Source organism: Pseudophryne corroboree, chromosome 3 (assembly GCF_028390025.1).
Source record: "Pseudophryne corroboree isolate aPseCor3 chromosome 3, aPseCor3.hap2, whole genome shotgun sequence".
Taxonomy (NCBI): Eukaryota; Metazoa; Chordata; class Amphibia; order Anura; family Myobatrachidae; genus Pseudophryne; species Pseudophryne corroboree.
Genome location: NC_086446.1, coordinates 311824918 through 311847463, shown reverse-complemented (window position 1 = coordinate 311847463; position 22546 = coordinate 311824918). Strand labels below are relative to the sequence as shown.

The 22546-nt window shown below is 48.4% G+C and overlaps 1 protein-coding gene, 1 long non-coding RNA gene and 1 pseudogene across 2 annotated transcripts in view; 2 read left to right on the top strand and 1 right to left on the bottom strand.

Annotated features, from left to right (window-relative positions):
• GHDC (GH3 domain containing) overlaps positions 1-22546 on the top strand; it is a 139307-nt gene that overhangs the window by 90617 nt on the left and 26144 nt on the right. The gene's annotated exons all lie outside the window — the stretch shown is intronic.
• Positions 4170-5897, top strand: LOC135055405 (uncharacterized). The gene is made up of 5 exons (XR_010243747.1): positions 4170-4425; positions 4556-4695; positions 4955-5090; positions 5348-5474; positions 5685-5897. It is a non-coding gene; the product is annotated as an uncharacterized LOC135055405 (long non-coding RNA).
• LOC134897943 (5S ribosomal RNA) lies at positions 14550-14668 on the bottom strand (annotated as a pseudogene).

The following is a 22546-nucleotide window of genomic DNA, read 5'->3' as shown; positions in this document are numbered from 1 at the left end:
GATGTAATTGTTGTGGAGAAAATATCATGGAGTACTATGAAGAAAAGCAATTTGTGGTACATGATGTGTTTGAAATAAAAATAAAAATATTTCGGCTTAGAGCGTAATGAAGTTGCAATTGTTAAAGTTAAACATTCAAATACCTGTTTACTGGTATTGTTCAGCTGTTCATTTTCAAAGACTTTATGAAAGCGTTATGAATAATTTGTGTATGTGAATGCACATTGTGGGTAATTCAGACCTGATCGCTAGGGTGCATTTTTTGCATCTCTGCGATCAGATAGTCGCCGCTTACAGGGGGAGCAGAGCCGGCCTAAGCTATAGGCAGGCTAGGCACTTGCCTAGGGCATTCAAGCATGTCTAGGGGCATCCAAGCATGTCCCTGCAGTATCTCATGCTGAGAGGGACAGTCCGCAAACTAACTGTTACTTTCCAAATGTATTCAATCAGTACTTGTATACACTGCTGTTTACATTTGTCAAAAAAAATGCACACTGTGCCTTAAACTTCCTCTGACATGCTTGAATGCCCCTGACTTGTGAGACCTCAGACAGACAGCAGAAGCCCAGTAAATGCAATTCCTGGACCTGTGACATTTTTACTGACTATATAAGGTTATTACTGGATGGCTTCTTATGATAACACATGTGTATTTTGGAAGACTGCTTCACAGAAACCTGACATCACCTATACTGCTTGTGCACATGGGGGAGGGGGACCCTGCCATCCTGTGTGTGTCCCTTATCCCTGTGCAAACCCCAGGTGTCTGCAGGGACATAACATGGGCAGTGTTCTCCCCAAACTTTATTTCCTAGTCAGTCCATACCGTAAAATTACCCTGCCATCTAGCACTGTAACGTGGTCAGTAAGTTGCGTTGTGCTATTTCTATATGAAACATCAGTGCAGCGTGACTTTTGGACACATCAGACTGGAGGGCAGAGCATTTAGCTCCCACAGTATAAAGTAAAGTGCATGCAGTTAACGGGAGTAACAGACACCAGCAAACACACTGAATAGTGAAGAGAATGGACAGTTTCTACATGTTTGATACTGATCTTTTTGTATAACCAGCAAGTGTGGCAGTATATGTGTATTATGGGCATTACTAATGTGGGGCATATGTGTAAGGTGCATTACTGTGTGGCATTATGTGTATTATGGGCATTACTAATGTGGGGCATATGTGTAAGGTTCCTTTACTGTGTGGAATTATATGTATTATGGTCATTACTGTGTGGCATTGTGCAGAGTTGAACTGGCCCACAGGGTAACCCCCCGGTGGGCCCCACTACCTGAGCGTTGCAGGTACAGATGCAGAACTAGCGGCGGAGCTAGGGGGCACCAGACAAAATTTTGCCTAGGGCATCAAATTGGCTAGGGCCGGCTCTGAGGGGGAGGGTATATGAGGTGTGCATTCGCATTTGTAGCAGAGCTGCACGAACATCCGTTTGTGCAGTCTCTGCTTAGCCCAGGACTTACTTAGGCGCTGCAATGGTTTCCTGGTGATCGGGGCCGGAGCTGATGTCATAAAAAAACCCTCCCTCCAAACACCTGAGGCCGCCTGCATTTTTCCGAACAATCCTGTAAAACGGTCAGTTGCCACCCACACAGGGCCTCTTCCTGTCAATCACCTTGCGATCACCCGTGCGATCGCTTTTTTCGCACCATCCCGTAGCTAGGCAGTCATCCGACGCGCCGGTGCATTGCGGTGCATACACATGCGCAGTTCAGATCTGATCGCCCACCGTGCAAAAACGCACAGTAGTGATCATGACCAGCACAGCTGACCCTAGATTGCATCTAAAGGAATACTATGGCTAATACAGGCTACCAGTGGGGCAAATGTTTAGCTGATGAAACGTAATAAATTACACTCTGACTAAGCAAACACCAAACTAGTATGCCTTCAATTAACTATGTATCACTGAGTCAAATTTCAAGCACAGGTATTGACAATTGCAAGCAAATCATGATACAACTTTGAGTATCCCATATCCAAATATTCCGAAATACCTAATATTCCGAAATACAGAATTTTTTGAGTGAGATAGTGAACATTTGTTTTCTGATGGCTCAATGCACACAACTTTGTTTAATACACAGAGTTATTAAAAATACTGTATTACAACTGTTTTTCCCATATATAAATTGGTTGCATAGTGTTCTCAAACAAGTTGAAAGATATGAACATACGTTTAAATACACAGATGAGCTTGCATGAGGGTGAAAGGCAGTTTGATTTTCTGGTAGTTCCGTAGCTGAAAATGTATGTTTCCATCTGGGTTGTTATAGGTGAGTACTTGTCAAACTCAGTTCTGATAACTTATGTAGCATTCCAGGACATTCTTGGTATCATGTATTAAACAACTGACTGGTCTGGTTGCTCAAAGCTGTCAAGAGGAGGTCCTATGTGACTGAGAGGTGTGATAGCTGGTGTACGTGTCACGTGTGCATGATCTTTCATGTGCAGCAATGTCGAAGCTGATATTCTTAGAAAATCAAGAAGGAAAAAGCTTTTGTCTCAGGCTCTTTATAAACACTCTTAATATGTACAGTAGGTACTCTGACATTTTAATCATGAACAGTCCTCATGTACCTTGTTATCAGCTCCTGGCTCTTTATTGATATGGGAAGTTCAAAGATGTGCTCTCACATGTGGCTTCCTCAGACTGGCATTTTTTTTGTAATAAATTGTGACAAAGTATAAAATCTGTTATGTTTTTGTTGTCATATGAGATTAGATCATATAGGACTTGGCTTGATATGTAAAACAGAAACTTAAAGGAGGTTGTCCTATGTTTTTCACATGACTATATTTAGTTTTTGGGAGCATTTTAAGTGGATAATCCATTTTACCTACACAATCATTATACGCTGTACTTAAACCTGAAAAACCTTTCTCTTCTACCGCTGTCTTTTTCATTCATCACTTCCTCTGTCTCTGGTCTTCTGTCTCTGTTACTCATTCTGTTCTTGAACATTGCTTGATATGGCTGAGCTCACTTCCTTATGGTCTCTTTAAAAACTTTTCTTGGTCTCCTCAATCTTTCTTTGTTTTTGTTTTGTTTTTCTTTCTCTAGCCATTCCTTTTTCTCCTTGCATCTCTTTTTTTTCACTCTCACTTATTTTTTTTTGCTTTTTTGTAGGCTCACTTTCTTTTTCAACCCCGCATTATCTTTCATCAACATGATTTACTGTTTTCTCATTCATTCTCTCCCCCTTTCTTACATCCATTCTCCTGCCTTAACCATACTTCTTTTCCACTCTTATTGTTTTATTACTTTTATTGTTTTATACTACTTTTCGTATTTCACAAATTTGCCCTGTATCCCTCACTACTTCTTATTACTAGCTTTTTTCATCTTCTTTCTGATTTCAGTTTTTACTTTTACTTTCTTTTTACAGTTTTTACTTTTATCTTTATTTTCACATTGATTCTCATTTAATATTTTATACTATACTTTGATTTTTTATAAAAATCTAAGTTTTTTCGCTGGCATTGACCATAGACCACAAATTAATTGTCAACAACCCACATAATCTTCATAAACATTCCTATACAATTGCATACCCACTGTACAGTACACTCATATTCTCACGTTTTCTCTTTCTTCACTTTCCCATCCTCCTGACCCCAGGCCAACATTGCTATGTGACCATACCATACATCCCACCAAGAACCTTTGCAATCTAATAGACAATTATACAATGAATAACACCTACCCTTGTGTATCAATACCTATTTCCCTATAGATTGTAAGTGAATGAAAACTTGGAAAGGCGTTTATCTCCCTGTTGAATCTCATGAAGTAAATACTGTGGGGTATATGCAATTGCGGTCGAATTGCCGCGAAAGTCGAAAAACGGGGCATTTTCGACAAAAAAAACATGTCGAATTGGATTCGACAATGCAATACAGTACTTTTCGTCAAAATACCTGCCGTTTCAGATTCGACTTTTTGCAAATCGACATTTTCAAAATTCGACATGTCTGCAATGGTCAAAATGCGGCTTTTCGACAAAAGTATATTCAATTGAAGAATGTCGATTCGACAACAGTGCTTTTCGACAGCAATTTCGTCAATTTCATTCCGCCTCACTTTGCTGGCGGAATCTAATAAAAAAATGTAAAAACATGGGGTTTGGGTTTTTTTTTAATTGATAATAGCATATCTATTTATATTTGAAGGGATTATCTACTTGGTTTGTCAATTTTTGACCCACAAGTATTTTTTAATAGATTTTTAAAAAGAATATTTTTTCTTCACTCTGCTGAGGGGAATGTACCCATGCTTCAACAGTTTTACCCAGGATACACTTCTGCAAAACCACTCCAGTATTGGACCAGTTTACCCCACTCTACCATGGACGTCCTACTTGTGATGAGGACCTGAACCACCGCCATGTTAGAGTCACTCTTTCAGGTGAGATGTATTGGCCAAAACTCCATCTTGTCTGAGTAACCTGTGTATATGCGCAGTGTTGCTGGGACCTTTTGTTCTTTCCCAGGGTGGAGGAAACACCCTCAAATTACCTCCTTATTCTCTTCCGCAGGTCTTGTGGAGTATCCTTCCCGATTTGCAGGAACCAGCCTGGATTTGAGGGGACCGGACAGTTCCCCTGCTGTACCATGGGCGACCTACTAGTGATGTGGACCTGAACCTCCGCCATGTAGCAGACACCCCCCCCCTCAGGTGAGATGTATTGCCCAAAACTCCCTCTTGACCAAGTAACCCCGGCATGTCCAAAGTTCAGCCCTCCGGCATTTGTAAAACTGCACATCCAATCATGCCCTGACACAGCAATGCTTACGCTGTTTCAGGGAATGTTTGGATGTCTAGTTTCTCAAGTGCCGGAGGGTTGCATTTGGGACAAAGGCCGATGTAACCTGCATGTTTCCAAGTGTTGCTTGTACCTTGTCTTTGGATGACACCATACTATTCTCTTCCACAGGTCTTGCGGAGTATCCTTCGCAAGGTGCAGGAACCAGCGTGGATGAAGGGACCGGACAGTTCCCCTGCTGTACCATGGGCGACCTACTTGTGATGTGGATCTGAACCTCCACCATGTAGCAGACACCCTCCCTCAGGTGAGATGTATTGCCCAAAACTCCCTCTTGACCAAGTAACCCCGGCATGTCCAAAGTGCAGCGCTCCGGCATTTGTAAAACTGCACATCCAATCATGCCCTGACACTGCAATGCTTACACTGTGTCAGGGAATGTTTGGATGTCTAGTTTCTCAAGTGCCGGAGGGTTGCATTTGGGACAAAGGCCGATGTAACCTGCTTGTACCTTGTCTTTGGATGGCACAAATACCTGGAACCTTATACTATTCTCTTCCACAGGTCTTGCGGAGTATCCTTCCCAAGTTGCGTGGATGTGAAGGGACACGACTGTTCCCCTGATGTACCATGGGCGACCTACTTGTGATGTGGACCTGAACCTCCGCCATGTAGCAGACAACCCCCTCAGGTGAGATGTATTGCCCAAAACTCCCTCTTGACCAAGTAACCCTGGCATGTCCAAAATGCAGCCCTCCGGCATTTGTAAAACTGCACATCCAATCATGCCCTGACACTGCAATGCTTACGCTGTGTCAGGGACAAAGGCCGATGTAACCTGCTTGTACCTTGTCTTTGGATGACACAAATACCTGGAACCTCATACTATTCTCTTCTACAGGTCTTGCGGAGTATCCTTCCCAAGGTACAGGAACCAGCGTGGATGTCAAGGGACAAGACAGTTCCCCTGCTGTACCATGGGCGACCTACCACAATACCACTGCATCTCTGAAATGCCATATTTTACATTTTATCAACTAATAATTTAAAGAAAAACCACACAAAACTTCTCATTTGAAAAATGTATTTTTGGATTAAAAAATAAATTGAAATAAAAACAAAAAAAGTAGTGTTTGTTCTTCTTTACATTCTTTTCTTGTGTAGAGATCTGTGGAAAAAAAAGAAATTCCATATTAAGTAAAGACACTAATGATGTCATGTTCATTCCTTTCCCAAGAACATTTGTGGAACCACACAGTCCAGCATGACCCATTGCTGGACTGTGTTGTTCCGCAAGGGCAGGCAGTCCAAAGTGGCAGAGTGATGTCAGTGGTCAGCACTTTGACACGCCTGCACTTGTGGAACCACACAGCCCAGCATGACCCATTGCTGGACTGTGTTGTTGCCCAAGGTCAGGCGGTCCAAAGTGGCAGAGTGGTGTCAGTGGTCAGCACTTTGACACGCCTGCACTTGTGGAACCACACAGCCCAGCATGACCCATTGCTGGACTGTGTTGTTCCCCAAGGTCAGGCAGTCCAAAGTGGCAGAGTGGTGTCAGTGGTCAGCACTTTGACACGCCTGCACTTGTGGAACCACACAGCCCAGCAAGACCCATTGCTGGACTGTGTTGTTCCCCAAGGTCAGGCGGTCCAAAGTGGCAGAGTGATGTCAGTGGTCAGCACTTTGACACGCCTGCACTTGTGGAACCACACAGCCCAGCATGACCCATTGCTGGACTGTGTTGTTGCCCAAGGTCAGGCGGTCCAAAGTGGCAGAGTGGTGTCAGTGGTCAGCACTTTGACACGCCTGCACTTGTGGAACCACACAGCCCAGCATGACCCATTGCTGGACTGTGTTGTTCCCCAAGGTCAGGCGGTCCAAAGTGGCAGAGTGGTGTCAGTGGTCAGCACTTTGACACGCCTGCACTTGTGGAACCACACAGCCCAGCAAGACCCATTGCTGGACTGTGTTGTTCCCCAAGGTCAGGCGGTCCAAAGTGGCAGAGTGGTGTCAGTGGTCAGCACTTTGACACGCCTGCACTTGTGGAACCACACAGCCCAGCATGACCCATTGCTGGACTGTGTTGTTCCCCAAGGTCAGGCGGTCCAAAGTGGCAGAGTGGTGTCAGTGGTCAGCACTTTGACACGCCTGCACTTGTGGAACCACACAGCCCAGCATGACCCATTGCTGGACTGTGCTGTTGCCCAAGGTCAGGCGGTCCAAAGTGGCAGAGTGGTGTCAGTGGTCAGCACTTTGACACGCCTGCACTTGTGGAACCACACAGCCCAGCATGACCCATTGCTGGACTGTGTTGTTCCCCAAAGTCAGGCGGTCCAGAGTGGTGTCAGTGGTCAGCACTTTGACACGCCTGCACTTGTGGAACCACACAGCCCAGCATGACCCATTGCTGGACTGTGTTGTTCCCCAAGGTCAGGCGGTCCAAAGTGGCAGAGTGGTGTCAGTGGTCAGCACTTTGACACGCCTGCACTTGTGGAACCACACAGCCCAGCATGACCCATTGCTGGACTGTGCTGTTGCCCAAGGTCAGGCGGTCCAAAGTGGCAGAGTGGTGTCAGTGGTCAGCACTTTGACACGCCTGCACTTGTGGAACCACACAGCCCAGCATGACCCATTGCTGGACTGTGTTGTTCCCCAAAGTCAGGCGGTCCAGAGTGGTGTCAGTGGTCAGCACTTTGACACGCCTGCACTTGTGGAACCACACAGCCCAGCATGACCCATTGCTGGACTGTGTTGTTCCCCAAGGTCAGGCGTTCCAGAGTGGTGTCAGTGGTCAGCACTTTGACACGCCTGCACTTGTGGAACCACGCAGTCCAGCATGACCCATTGCTGGACTGTGTTGTTCCCCAAGGGCAGGCGGTCCAAAGTTTCTTGAATATATACATTGAAACATGGCTTTACTCACCTTGGTACGCACAACACAAACTATGCCGTCCACTTCAATTTTCCACCCAATCCTATGAAGAAGCCAAAAATTAACACTAGTGAATAGTAAATTCACACAACAGTGAAAGCCTATTTTACACCAATACAAAAAGGAGTTGTTGTTTTTTTTAAAAAGTGGTATCAGAATAGCTCTTTGGCCCATCATACATGTAACCACAAGGAGCTTTCATCAGTTACCACACGCGCCCGCATACATGCCCGAGCATGTATGCCTAGACATAAAGCTCCTTGGTAGTATCCGGTCGGGGGAGCCCAACACAAATAAAACTATATTATGGAAAAAAAAACTAATGGGAGGGGGAGAAAGGGAAACCTGAAAAACATAAGAGTAAATAATAAAACAATACGACCGGGCTTATGGTGGTTGTCCGTCCGGATCCTCTTCTTCCTCCTGATGGGGCGTCGATGCCCTGGGCGGCTGTGGAGTGCGTTGACTTGGCCTCGGTGGCCATGCTGGTGTAGATGATGCGGCCGGTGTTGGTGGTGGAGGCATCTGGTAGGTGGGGTACATCCCTGTATATCCTTGGTACAGCTGTGACCGTCCATACCAGGATGGTGGTGGAGGAAGGGCAGGAGGCGTCCGTGTGGCTTGTGATGGCGGATGTGGTGGTTCACCAGCGTGTTGATGAGCTGGCTCTGGGAGCTTATCGTACATCATCTGCAGTGTGGTTGCGATGACCTGGTGGCTGGCTGCCGAATGTCGTTGGCTCTCCGACATGTTGTCAACGCTGTGTGCCAGGCATGATGTGTTATCCACCAGCCGGTTGATGGATGTGGCCAGAACTTGAAGGATGTCCATAGTCTCCCTGTGATCTTCTCGTCTGGTCTTTTGCGTTTCTGCCGTGCTGTCGTCAAGAGCCTTTTGCATTTCAACCAGACCGTTTGCCATCTTCTCCATAGTCTTCTCAATGGTGTCCAGTCTGGTTTCAACGATATTCGTGTAGGTATCCTGGTGGGCAGTCATCTCTGCTGCCAGGGTGTGTACCCTCTGTACATTTGAGGGATCCTGCCCTTCCTGTACGTCTGCCACCAATTGCATTTGTGCAGCTGAAAAGAAAATTAGAAATTAGTATACACATTCATACACTTGTTTGAAGGCTCACAATTTGATAATTACTCGCACAGGGATGTAGAAACAGCGGGCTGCTGCACTTCCACCTCGTCGTCCGACGAATCCTGTAGGAGATCCGGCCTGAAGAAGGGACCAATCCCCGACGCAAGTCCGCTGCTGGTCCGTGGCACCTCTGTTTGCAAAAGAAGAAAAAAATAAAATAAAGTTATCAAACTATACAAAAATGGCGACCCCCCCCCCCAAAAAAAAAACACCCCAAAATAAAAACCTTCTCCATCCTGTGGTGCTGTGGTGCCGCTGCTCCAGGAGCTTCACTTGTCCTCAATTCTGGAGACTTTTCAAGGGTATGGCTGGATACGTCTGCACGGCTGTCTTCAAACCCAAGAAAATTCTCGTCCGTTAACACTGTTGACTCAAACAGTTCGGGTGATGGGTCCACAAGGGTAGTGTCTTGTTGAGGCTCTTCGGTCACAGTCCCAGAGCTCCTGGAGAGATGACGAGCTGGTGATGGCCTGCGCGCAGGAGATGTAGTTTGGCGCCCAGCTGGTGGTGTGGTCGCCGACTATGTCTGGCGCGCAGATGACGTTCTGCGCGCCCATGTCTGGCGCGAAGGTGATGGTCTGCGCGCTGACGATGTCTGGCGCGCAGGTGACTCTGCGCGCAGGTGATGATATGCGTGGCGCGCAGGTGATGATATGCGCGCTGCTGATGCTTGCTGTGCAGGTGATGGTCCGTGCGCTGCTGCCGATGCCTGCTGCGCAGGTGATGGTCCACGCGCTTGCGATGTCCTGCGCACAGGTGATGTCCTCTGGGCAGGCGTGTCTGGGGAAAAAGAACAAACACATTAGCAAATAAAAAAAATAAAAAAAAGATTTAGTACAGCTCATCTGAATGTATTCTTACCATCAGGCCTCCTTTTGGACTGCTTGTCTCCCGCCGTCTTCCGTCTTCTGGGCGGTTCTTCCTCCTCGGGAAAGCCAGCAGGACGGCTGGAGTCCACACCTCCTCCGAACTCCTTGGACCATAACAGGGTTCATGCGCCTTCTAATAACGTTCTCCCAGGGTAGCCACTTCAGATTGAGAGCCGGACCACCTCCCGTAGCTGTCTCATGTCGGCGCTGAATCCCCATCTTCTTCTTGGTCTGTCTGCGGCAATCACTGTACAGCTTCATGCAGTTTCTGGTGCTCCGGCGGTTTCCAGATACTGCAGTGACTTGTCTCGCGATGGCATCCCAGATGTTTCGCTTGGTCTTAGCTGCTGTGCTCTGTGCCCTTGGTCCATACAGAACGTCGTAGGACCTGTCGACGCCATCCACTAGGGCACAGTTTTCCGCCTCAGTGTATCTGGGTCCTGTCAAAGTCGAAAAATATTGCAGTACACACATCACGTACAAACTACACACAGATGGCCTCCCTGCGTGCACTTGTTCTGTCATGCGTGCGCATATCCGCAATCTGCGTATGGTCGCTCCCGCGGTCCTGCGCATTAGCGTGTGTTATGAGTATTTACGGTAGAGTTTGTGAACGCACGGAAGGCTATCAAAACACATTACATATTTAATCCAAATAGTGCACAATGTACACATAGTATCCCTGCACCACATCAGAAAGTAACAACAGTTTAAATGGTAACAGAATATGAGGGGACAGAACAAGGTCATAAGGTGGTGTTTGCTATCCAGCTGAAGGGTATTTTAAGGGTAACATTCCGGTGTTGGTTTGAGGAAGATTGCATGTTCCTGCGGATAGTTATGTGCAGAAGCAGAATATAGATATAAACTGTATTTACTGTACATTATGTATGCGGCAGGAATCCAGAGACCACCCACAAGAGCAGTTGGGAAAGACATCGCCTACCTATTCAAACCGACCTATGACCTCTCCTGTACTGTAAATGTGCATCTCTGTGTCCAATGGACAAAGAGATTACAGTATCTATTGTATTGCTTTTTGGAAGAAGTGTATAAAGAGAGCTGCTGCTGGCCTGGTCAGACACAAGACTCACAAAGTTATGTATCAGATGACCGAGGACCGGGCCAGGAAGCGCAAGCGAATCTACTCAAGTATGTACCATTGAATGTAGCCATTTACTCTGTTATATTGTATTGTTTGTATTGTAACCCCCCTTTTAGCAATAATCTACTGTGGTGTCGGAACCCAGGGGTAAAATCACAATTGGTGTCGTGTCTTCATTGCCCTGCTAAGGTTTAAAGCGTATTTTCATTGCATTGCATAACTGGTCAGGGTTTGTGGTGTATCTCTGGGTGTGTACGCGCTGTGAGTAGTTTGTACCGTCAGCGCGGCGTTTGTACGCGAAGTCCGTACGCAGTACGGGACTTTGTACGCTAATAGCGTACAAAGTGCGCAGAGTGTGTGTTAAGTACAGCGTCCGCAGCGGCTCCATGGTAAAGTGTATTTAAGGTGAGTTTAAGGTATAGCTTTCTTTCCTAAGGATATTTCAACATTATCAATTGTGGGCTCTCCGGTTTTCCACATACTTGCTACCTAACAGGTCACAGCAGACGTAATCTATCAGCAAAGGGTGGAAAGTTATCCTACGTATCCTTTTCTTGGTCGATGGATGCACTGAAAACCCTACTTGATTGCTGATTAGATGGCGTCTGCTCTGTTTGGTTTGTAGAGATGCTGGTAGAACTCGTAAGGTAAACAGGAAAAAAGCTATTTAAAATCTGTGAATTTCTTTTTGGCGCCAAAACCGTACACAGCACCCATACTCTTTGCATACTCTCTCACATTGTTGCCATAACATTCAGATTGCTAGATTCATTTAAACCTATCTGAAACCGGAGATATTTTTGTTGCTATATAGTTAAAACTAAAATAAATGTTAAGGAAGTAAGTGTAAGAATTACACACAGATATAAAAAAAAAAAAGAGTTTTTTTCTTTTACCTCTAGGATTCAGTTAACTCTGCTTGCTAGTTTAGGATAGACATTGAAATGTTAATTAACCTGTCCCACTACCCTCTTGAACAGGCATATGAACCTTTGTTGATATGCAAATTAGAGACTTTAAAGGAAATGCATTCATTCAGTAGGTGTGTACTGTGTGGGGGTTCTATGAGAGTCAAGTGATATATATTATATAAATATATATTATATATAATATTATAATTATGTGTATATTTATATCAGTGTATGTTCTGCAAGATAGCTATCCAATCTGAATCATATCATTTAAATTATTGATTATTGCTAGAGTCATTATAGATCTGTGTGAAATAGGATACATGTGTTGCTATGTAGGTAAATTTATAGGTAAATTTGAAATAACAGTATTTTACACAATAGTTCGTTTAGTTTAAAGGTGGGACAGTAGCCACGCTACATTAGCACCAAACTACCCGGTTTCTAAAGAAATTTAATATAAAAGCAAAATGTAGTATAAATAGTTTTTTTTTAATTGCCTCTGGGGGTAAAGCTGCCAACTTGAGTGAATCCTAATTTTCAGTACAGAAAAACCAAGTATACCTGAGTGAGCGAACGTAGGAGTGAGTGAAATTCGAACCCCGTAATACGGGATCCCGTCGTTTGGTACATCAAGTGAGTGGAGACTTGGTGGCGTGAGGCGGCTGACTCACGTTAGTATAAGGTTTTATACGTAAGTCGTGAGGAGACTTACAGGAGCATGGTAGGGAATTGTGAATTGTGTTGTGACCCATATAGTTTTTTTTATATACGCTCCGGCTGAGGTTTCGCAGCCTGAAAATCGATTCCAGTGGTCGTACGGCAGATAAGTAACAAGTACCTATACGCTGTGCGATTTGACCGTGCGTTTGTGGGTGCGATAGATAGCGCAACTTGATATCCTTTTTACGAGCTTTTGCGTAAAATCGCGGTATCATCAGCGCTGTATAGAGCATACGCAAGCGTGATTTGTGTATAATAAAGTGCATAGGGAGTTTTTACTGGTCTCTCTCAGGAAAATCTCCAACGGCCGATACTTTACTGGAAAGGGTAAGTTATTCCTAAAAACTTCCAGTAAATATAGGTCACATAGGGCCCTAAATTGGGTACATTGCCTTCGCTATCGACAGTGTATGGTAGTACTGGCCAACGTGGGCGGTGAGTGGGTGAAGAGCGCTCGGAGAACTTTCACCGTTACCTTATATTGAGTATTTCTCTGACGTCCTAGTGGATGCTGGGAACTCTGTAAGGACCATGGGGAATAGACGGGCTCCGCAGGAGACTGGGCACTCTAAAAGAAAGATTAGGTACTATCTGGTGTGCACTGGCTCCTCCCTCTATGCCCCTCCTCCAGACCTCAGTTAGAATCTGTGCCCGGCCAGAGCTGGGTGCTCCTAGTGAGCTCTCCTGAGCTTGCTAGAAAGAAAGTATTTGTTAGGTTTTTTGTTTTCAGTGAGATCTGCTGGCAACAGACTCACTGCTACGAGGGACTGAGGGGAGAGAAGCAAACCTACCTGCGTGCAGCTAGCTTGTGCTTCTTAGGCTACTGGACACCATTAGCTCCAGAGGGTTCGAACACAGGGCCTGACCTCGATCTTCCGTTCCCGGAGCCGCGCCGCCGTCCCCCTTGCAGAGCCAGAAGACAGAAGAGAAGGAGATGAAATCGGCGGCAGAAGACTCCGGTCTTCATTAAGGTAGCACTGCAGCTGTGCGCCATTGCTCCCACTGCACAGCACACACTCCGGTCACTGTAGGGTGCAGGGCGCTGGGGGGGGGGGGGGCGCCCTGGGCAGCAATAAAATACCTTTTGGCATAAAAATACACATAATACAGTCTGTGACTGTATATGTGTAAAACCCCCGCCATTTTTCAGTCAGAAACTGCAGGGAGAAGCCCGCCGCTGAGGGGGTGGGGCCTTCTTCCTCAGCACACCAGCGCCATTTTTCCTTCACAGTTCCGCTGGAAGCAGCTCCCCAGGCTCTCCCCTGCAGTATTTATCTACTAAAGATAGTTCCGCAACAGGTTATTGTGTCAGACATTGACCAGTAATAGGTCTAAGTCTGTGACCGACTTGAGGCTAAAGATGTACAAGGATGTACTAAGCTAATTACGCGTCGGTGGTGCTCCCAGAGTCAGTGGGTTTAGGCAGCAAAACAGAAGAGGAGAAAGACTCTATATTGGGGCACTCTTTATTACAAATTCGACACTAAAACTTAACTTTTAATGAACATAATAAAATATAGTGACTCAAATATATACATAAAACATGAATATCAATATTAGTGCATATTAATAATGCTACTATTATAAGAATATATAAGTGGAATGCCTTGGTGAACATAATTTGTTGTTACTGCGTCAAACTGGGAGAAACCTGTCTATAATATAAAACAGGTTGTATTTTTAATCCCAGCGGGATAGTGACTCTGTTTAGCTTCTCCGTATTATAAATGCTCAAAGAATGGAAAAGATGTCATCTAACGAGTAAAAATGTTGCCTATATAGGTCCTTAAGCACCAACTGCTCTATGTTTGGGCAGTGATGTTACCAAAAGGCATTTGCTTCAATAATTGTTGTATAGTTAGACTTTTTGCAACAGGCAAAAAGCTGAAGATACGAGGTAACTGGTTTAGTATGAATATATATATATTTTTTTAAATGAAAATGTAACATATTCAGCAATATGTATTTATAGATAGCATATTAAACAATCACATAGTGAGATATTTAAATTCAAAGCGGATAGAAAAAAGAAATGGAGTCAAAAGAGAAGGGGTGTCTTACTTCTGCTGTTCAGCTGGGTTGTTTACTGCACCTGGTGTTCACTGTTGGTCCCCCATACAATTACTGACCAGGCCTGCCACAGTTTAGCTTCCAAGATCGGACGAGATCAGGCGTATTCTGTGGAGTATGGCCGTAATCTGCTGAATGAGAGAGTATGACTAACAAAGTGCTTCTGCTGTCCAGATTAGTATACAGAGTATAGTTTACTATGTGAGTAAAAGAGATGTAAGCTGTGTCTCAAACACGTATGTGTGGTGTTTTTTTGACTGGTATTGTCGCTGAAGCTTCAATCTCTATATTATGAATAGAGTTTGTAACCCATGCTGTTATGTTTACAATAATGAATCAGCCAGTCAGAAACAAGAAACAAAATTATTATTTTTTTTTTTTTAACAGTTGGTACTATTAGAAATTGAAAAAAAAGGGGGCGTGGCCTGGATGCAGAGAGCAGCAGACGTGCTTCATATGGGCTCCTGCTGTTGAAAGATTAAACATCTAAATACACAGTTCTTTCCTACACCTGCCACTGCATAAAAAGAACCTAAGCCCCTTATATCTCTCATAGTACACCCCTGTTAGAACCGCAGAATCGGGGAGCACCTTTTGGAGCTCCTGCGGATTGCGGCCTACAGACGCCTCTTAGACCGGGACCTCAGTTTCAGCATAGATCCAGAAGGCCTTCCGGGACCGAGGGGTCTGGAGTGACACCACCGCAAAATCTACAACTGCAGCCTGGAGGAGACCCCCCTGTTAGGGACAGAGTGAGTTGCGGAGCCGGCGGGTGCCCTTTCGCCCGTGCGGGTTGCAGCCTACCTGCCAGGGGGAAGCCGGAGGCCAGATCTGTGTGGTGCCTGTTCCGGAGGTGACGCGGCGGGGAGCCTTCACGGGGACTGTGCCGTATCCCACCCTGGGCGGCTCTGCTGCCACCGCTGATCCTGCTGCACTGCCAGACGCCCGGACGCTGCCTCTGACCGCCGCTGACTGTCGTGCCGGAGCGGGGGAGCGGGTCCGCGATCGCGCCGCCTGACCCTCCTGTGGTGACCGCCGGTGCCCGCTGCAAGCGCGGAACCTAGCCCGCGGCAGACGGAGACCTTGGGGCCCTGAAAATACTTGCAGCTGATACCACCAATGAATCAGGAGAGCTCAGAATACCAGAGCTCCTGAGGCCTATGACGAGAGACAGGCGGCGCCATTTTGTTTCCTGGCACAGTGCCCACAGGAGAAGCACATTCTCTCTGATTCTCTTCTCCCCCGTGCCCTCCATCAACCCTGAAGTGGATCCGGAGGGCGATCTGACCAGCTGAGGCCTCCTGTGTCCCTGCACGGAAGGCGGCGCTAGCTCCGGCGGAGGCGCCCGGAGCTCGGACTGCGGACCCGCTGGCCGGAGGGAGCCGGGATCGAGGTCGGGCGACGGGGTAAGTCAAGAGTATATCTCCCCCTGCGCCCCTTGCCCTGCGAACCGATCCCTGGTGCTGCGGCCTACTCCGTGAGCCGGAGCCGGGACCTCAAGTTTGACGCCGGCCCGCCCGCAAGCCCCAGACCCGACCTACCCACGTTGGGATCCCCCACAGGCACCGGAAAGGCCCTTCCCTCCTGCTCTCCACACAACATACCACCCCCAAGCTAGCTCTGCCATTGCTGGTTGCTGGGGACTCCCCAGAGAAGCACTGCAGCTGCCCTCCGTCCCCTCTCAGCTATCATCCCCATAGGGGTCAGACGTGCTGCTGGCCTCCGGCCCTGCAAAAGACCCGGCCTACCTCTGCATTGGGGCTCATCACAGCTTATTCCGGACCCTGCCGGTGGACTCCCCTCCCGCTACTGGCTGCAGATCTCCCTCACCGCTGAGTGGTGCTGCCCCGGTCACTGGCTGGTCCGTGCCCGGAGCGCGCCTCCGCGATTCCTGGTCGGTGGAGACCCTACGTGAGTCCCCCTCTCAACCCCGGATATCTACCCTCCGGGCCCTCCACGGGTCACCCCCATGAACCGGACACAGATAACTACAATATAATGCACCCATAATGCTCTCGGCCTGCCTTCCCCGGTCCTGAGTCTCACCGCTGGAGCGCCGCCCCCAGCATCTCCCCTGCTGTCTATCCCCCCCTCCCTACTCCCACGATGACCAGAGGTAATAAAAAATCCCAGGGGTCCGATCTTACACCATTCCTAACCAAAAAAAACACCCCGGCCATGAACAAGTCTGATACTCCCGGGCCCTCCCAGGCCCCTTCCGAATCAGAAGCCGAGGAAGACGATCATACGCCCCTTACCCGCAGAGACTTCCTCTCCCTCCTTAAGGAGATGCGGGATATCAAATCCTCAGTCCAAGCTCTACACTCCCTCAAATCAGATATCGCTGACATCGGCTCCAGAACTGACCAACTCGAAAGAAGGGTCGAGGAGGTGGTAACGTTCCAGCAAACGGTTGAAACCGACCTTCACCAAATCCGCCAAGATGTCGCCCACCTTAAGGAGGAGCATGAAGATCAAGACAACAGAGCAAGGAGAAATAATTTGCGGATCCGGGGTATCCCCGAGGAGGTCGAGCCTACTCATCTTGAGCTCTACCTCAAACGCCTCTTTGCACACCTATCGCCTGACACCCCTGAGGAACATCTCCTCCTGGACCGGGCCCACAGGGCCCTGCGGCCCCGCTCCCAGGACTCCTCCCAGCCCAGAGATGTCATCCTCCGACTACATTACTTCACGGCAAAGGAAGCCGTCATGAGGGAGGCCCGACGATTAGGATCTGTGACTTTCCAAAACACCCCGCTTCAAATTTTTCAGGACTTATCCCCGCTCACTCTAGCTAAACGTAGGGACTTTAAACCCATTACCTCCCTACTCTCCCGCCACAACGTGAAGTACCGCTGGGGTTTCCCTTTCCGGATCCTCGTATGGCACCAAGGGAAACTTCTCACAGCCAAAGATCAATCAGAGGCCCAAACGCTCCTCTCCAGGCTGGGCATCTCCACCCCTGACCAAGATGCTCACCCGCCGCGCTTCCCGCCACGGTCACAACGGGACACACCCCAATCTCCTCGCTCAGAATGGATCACGGTCCCATCTTCCGCGACCTCCCAAGCTCCACCTCCAGTTACCTGAGAACTTTCATCCCTCTACACAACCGCATTTCACACAAAAATGGGGCGACCACCCCTGGTCGCACTCTCCCAATAGAAATCTTACGCTATTTCAGGTTCTCCGTAACCTGATCTCTTGTTTCCTCAGTTGTTGTTTTACAAATGCTTTATTGTTGCCCCCTGTTGAAACGTTTCAATGTTGCGAATCTTAATGCCTAACTGCCTAAAATTACAAATGTCTCTGTCCTGAAGTGATTCCATGCTATCCTCTGAGTTAAGTCCTTCCATCCTTCCCCCCCCCCCTCTCCTCTTCCTAGCCCCATGGGGCTGGCGCTCCAGCTGTCTTCTCTTCCTGTCCTCTCTCTAGCTTTCTCCCTCAGGCTCCCCCCGGGGGAGGCTTGCCTACGATTATTTCCCGAGCGGCTCGTGATCCACGAACTGGGCCCCATGCCGCGCCCCCACAGGGCCACGCGCCCTACCGCTGACCTAGGTGCTCACCCGACGCCTAGTACTCCCTCCCATTGTCAGCTCTACCGGTCCTGGCCTCCAATGCCAGATGACCAACTACCTTCCCACCCCTTCCGGTCTCCTCTCCCCCCCCTCCCTACGTGGACCACACTCTTTCCCACCTCATATACCTCCAATCTATCTCCCCCCCCCCCTTCCTACATCTCTAAACATTTCCGCTCTTTTCAATCTGCCTACTTCGCTGTTGTTTCCCCATGGGTCTCCGGGTTCTTTCTCATAATGTGAAGGGTCTGAATAGCCCTCAAAAGAGAGGTAAACTGTTTGCCTCCCTTAAACACCACAGAGGCGACCTGATCTTCCTACAGGAAACTCACTTTCTACACGACTCCCATCCTACCCTCCATTGCAAACCATTCCCTGTCTCCTTTCACGCCTGCGATCACTCAGCCAAAAAACGTGGAGTAGCGATCCTATTTGCCCGTCACCTCACCTTCGAACTCTTAGACTCCCATATCGACAAAGACGGTCGATTCCTTGTCCTGGTGGGGAAACTTAATAATAAATTATGCACCCTGGTCAACGTCTACGCCCCCAACCAACGACAGGAACGATTCTTCACAAGGCTGGATACTCTCCTCACACGAGTCCGACGGGGCGACCTCATACTTGCAGGGGACTTTAACTCCGTCCTCAACCCACAGCTAGATCGTTCTACCGCCTCCCCTGCCCCTTCCCCGTCGGACTCCCTCCGCTCTAGATCCCTCCTCCGTCTCATGCGCTCTCAACTCCTCTATGACTCTTGGAGAATAAAAGATCCCTCTGCCCGCGATTACACCTTCTACTCCGCCCCACATAACTCCTACTCCCGAATTGATATGATCCTGCTCAGCCATGATCTGGCCTTGAATCTCCGGGATGCCCATATTCACCCACTAATTTGGTCCGACCACGCCCCCATATCCTGCGATCTGACAGGCTTGGTTTCTCGCCCTCGCCCCATGACATGGCGTCTCAACGATTCCCTCCTACACAACCCTGAGATAAACTCTCACCTCCAAAACATGATCTCTGATTACTTCGCCTTAAATGACCATCCCGACATCTCTAGGTCCACCCTCTGGCTGGCACACAAGGCTGTCCTTCGGGGGCACCTCATTAGCCTTGCCTCAAAAGCCAAAAAGCAAACCCTCTCCCAATACAATAGACTCTCCATTAAACTCCACGCACTCGAGACCCTACACAAGGCGTCTTCCGACCCGACGGTCTTGTCCGAACTTCGCACCATTAAGGCGGAACTTGATCTCCTTCTCACTACACGGGTGGCCAAGCGTCTTAAGTGGCTTCGCCAGACCTTTTATGAGAAGGGCGACAAGGCGGACAAGATTCTGGCGGCACGACTCCGCTCTACGAGAGCCACAACCAACATTGTCACTATCAGGAACTCTCTCAACCAACTTGTTCAAGACCCCATAGCCATTAGAGCCGCTTTTCAATCCTACTATACTGATTTATACAACCTCCCGCCTCCCCCACCGGGTGCTCCCTCCCAACCCCACGCTGACCTCATTTCCCACTTTCTCTCTGCTTCCAAACTACCCAGACTACCCCAGGACGCATTGGACTCCCTCAACAGGGAGATCACGGTGGAGGAGGTCGCCCAGTCTATCCTCATGCAAAAAACTGGCAAATCCCCGGGCCCGGACGGGTTTACGGCTCTATACTACAAAAAATTCTCTGCCCTTCTCTCCCCACATCTGCACTCTCTCTTTAATGGGGTTGTCCAGGGCGACCTCTTTCCCCCTGAGATGCTAGAGGCCAGAATAGTGGTGATTCCCAAAGAAGGCAAAGATCCCCTTAACTGTGCCAGCTACCGCCCCATATCCCTCCTGAACCTAGACCTTAAAATTTTTGCCAAGATCCTGGCCACCCGTCTTAACCCATACCTCCCTTCCCTAGTTCACTACGATCAAGTAGGATTTATCCCGGGCCGCCAGGCAAGGGACAACACTAGGCGTGCTATTGACCTCATACATATCTCGAACTCCAGGAAAGCCCCCACTATCATACTCTCCTTAGACGCCGAAAAAGCATTTGACCGAATCTCCTGGGATTTCTTGAGACCCGCCCTAGAGGCCTATGGCCTATCTGGCGGCTTTCTCACAAGCATCCTGGCATTATACTCCACTCCCACTGCCACCGTCCTTATCAATGGTATCCCATCCGCCCCACTTAGTATTGCCAACGGCACACGTCAGGGCTGCCCTCTCTCCCCTCTAATATTTGCCCTCATTATAGAACCACTTGCTTCTCAAATTAGAGCACACCCGGACATACACGGTATACAGGTGGGCCCCACAAATCCCAAAATTTCTCTCTTTGCAGACGACATCCTACTCTCCCTGTCCCAGCCCCTCATCTCACTCCCAAATCTATTCTCGCTACTACAAGCCTACAGTCTTATATCAGGATATAAAATCAACTATTCCAAATCTGAGGCCATGATGCTTCATACCCCCCAGCATGAGGCCGAGTCCCTCCGTACCAACTTCAATTTTAAATGGCAACCCACGAAGATCAAATACCTAGGGATATACCTAACCCCTCGATACGACTGCCTCTTCCGAGAAAACTTTCCACCCCTCCTTACCAAAACACTAGCTGACTTGACCTCTTGGAACAGTCTTTTCATCTCGTGGCTGGGCAGGATCATAGCGGTTAAAATGACCATTCTCCCCAAATGGCTCTACCTTTTCCAGACCCTTCCCGTGGCAGTCCCGACCACCTTCCTCCGCACTATCCAACGAGCCCTCACACGCTTTATTTGGAACCACAGACCTCCCCGCATAGCCGCCAATACTCTGAAAAGACCAACCTCCGCGGGTGGCAGAGGCCTTCCCGACGTCAAACTATACTACCTTGCTTCCCACCTATCCCACATTGTCACCTCATACGCTCCTCCAGGATCGGTGTCCTGGCTGGACATCGAAGCAGCCTTCATGGGCATGCCAGACCTGTCCCCCCTATGGGGCCTCTCCCCCACCTCTCGATCCCCAGCCTCTAAGCATCTCCCTACCACCAAATTCAATCTCAAAACATGGGACGCTCTCTCTCTGAATTGGGGTCTCACTACCATACCCTCACCCTTGACCCCCATCTGGCAAAACCCCAAGTTTCCCTCCGGACTCTCAGTTACGAGATCCCGAATGTGGACTACACTGGGCCTTAAATTCCCAACGGACTTTGCCGATCGAGGCCAATGGTTGTCCCTGCCCGACCTCCAGCGGAAAACTCCCTCACAACCACTTAACCCCTTCCAATACCTACAAATACGCCACTTTCTGGCCTCCTTCCCCTCTACCGCCTTACTCCGCGCCCTTACTCCCTTTGAATCCCTATGCGTCAACTCCCATTCCTCCAAAGGTATAATCTCCCAACTCTACTCTCTCCTACTAGACTCCTCCCTCCCTTCTTCCCGGCCCCATGAACTCGCGTGGGAACAAGACCTCGGACCTCCTCCAGAAACAGAGGACTGGGAGGACATGAGGCTGGGGATCGCTAAAAGCTCCATTGCCACTGCCTTTAAGGAAACGGCCTACAAAATCTACTACCGCTGGTACTACACCCCCGACCGACTTAACAAAATTTTCCCGTCCTCCTCCCCATCCTGTTGGAGAAACTGCGGAGCTAGAGGCACTATGCTCCACATATGGTGGACCTGCCCAGTAATTGTGCCCTTCTGGGACTTGGTCTACTCCCTCCTTAACTCACTTCTAGACCCTCCTGTCCGGAAAGACCCCTGGACCTCCCTGCTATGTTATCCCCCCCCACTCCTCAATAAATTCTCCCAAAAGCTAACCTCACATATTTTAGCAGCAGCAAAATCATTGATTGCCCTCAACTGGAAGAACCCCTCCCCACCTTCCCTACTCTCCCTTAAAGCTAAAATTTGGCACATCGCCTCAATGGAAAAGATCACATACTATCTCCACGACCGGGGCCACGTCTTCGAGCAGGTTTGGGCTCCTTGGCTCGCCGCCGAACGCAGAAACTAGTCTCCCCTCCTTTAGAACATCCCCCTCCCCCCCAGGGACCCATGGGCCCCTACCGCTCTTTCCCTCCGACAATTCTCTCTAACCCCCCCCCCCCCCCGCTCTAACTTCCCTTCTTCCTTGCTGCTCTCTTCGTCCACACCCCCTTTCTGAATCTCCTCCCCCCTCTTAATCTGACTTTACTTGTTCTCATGGTATACATCATGTATAGACACAAATGTGGTCCTCCCCCCTCCCCCCCCAAACCCCATGTTTGAACTTGATTGTCTCTCCCTCATTGATTAATCTTGTTATATGCTTGAAAAATGTGGTCTACCCCGGACACTGGCTATGTTGGCCGCCTGTCCCATGTATTTTCAGTATGCTCTCTGTACCTATCTGACCACGCATAAATAAAGTATTTCAAAAAGAAATTGAAA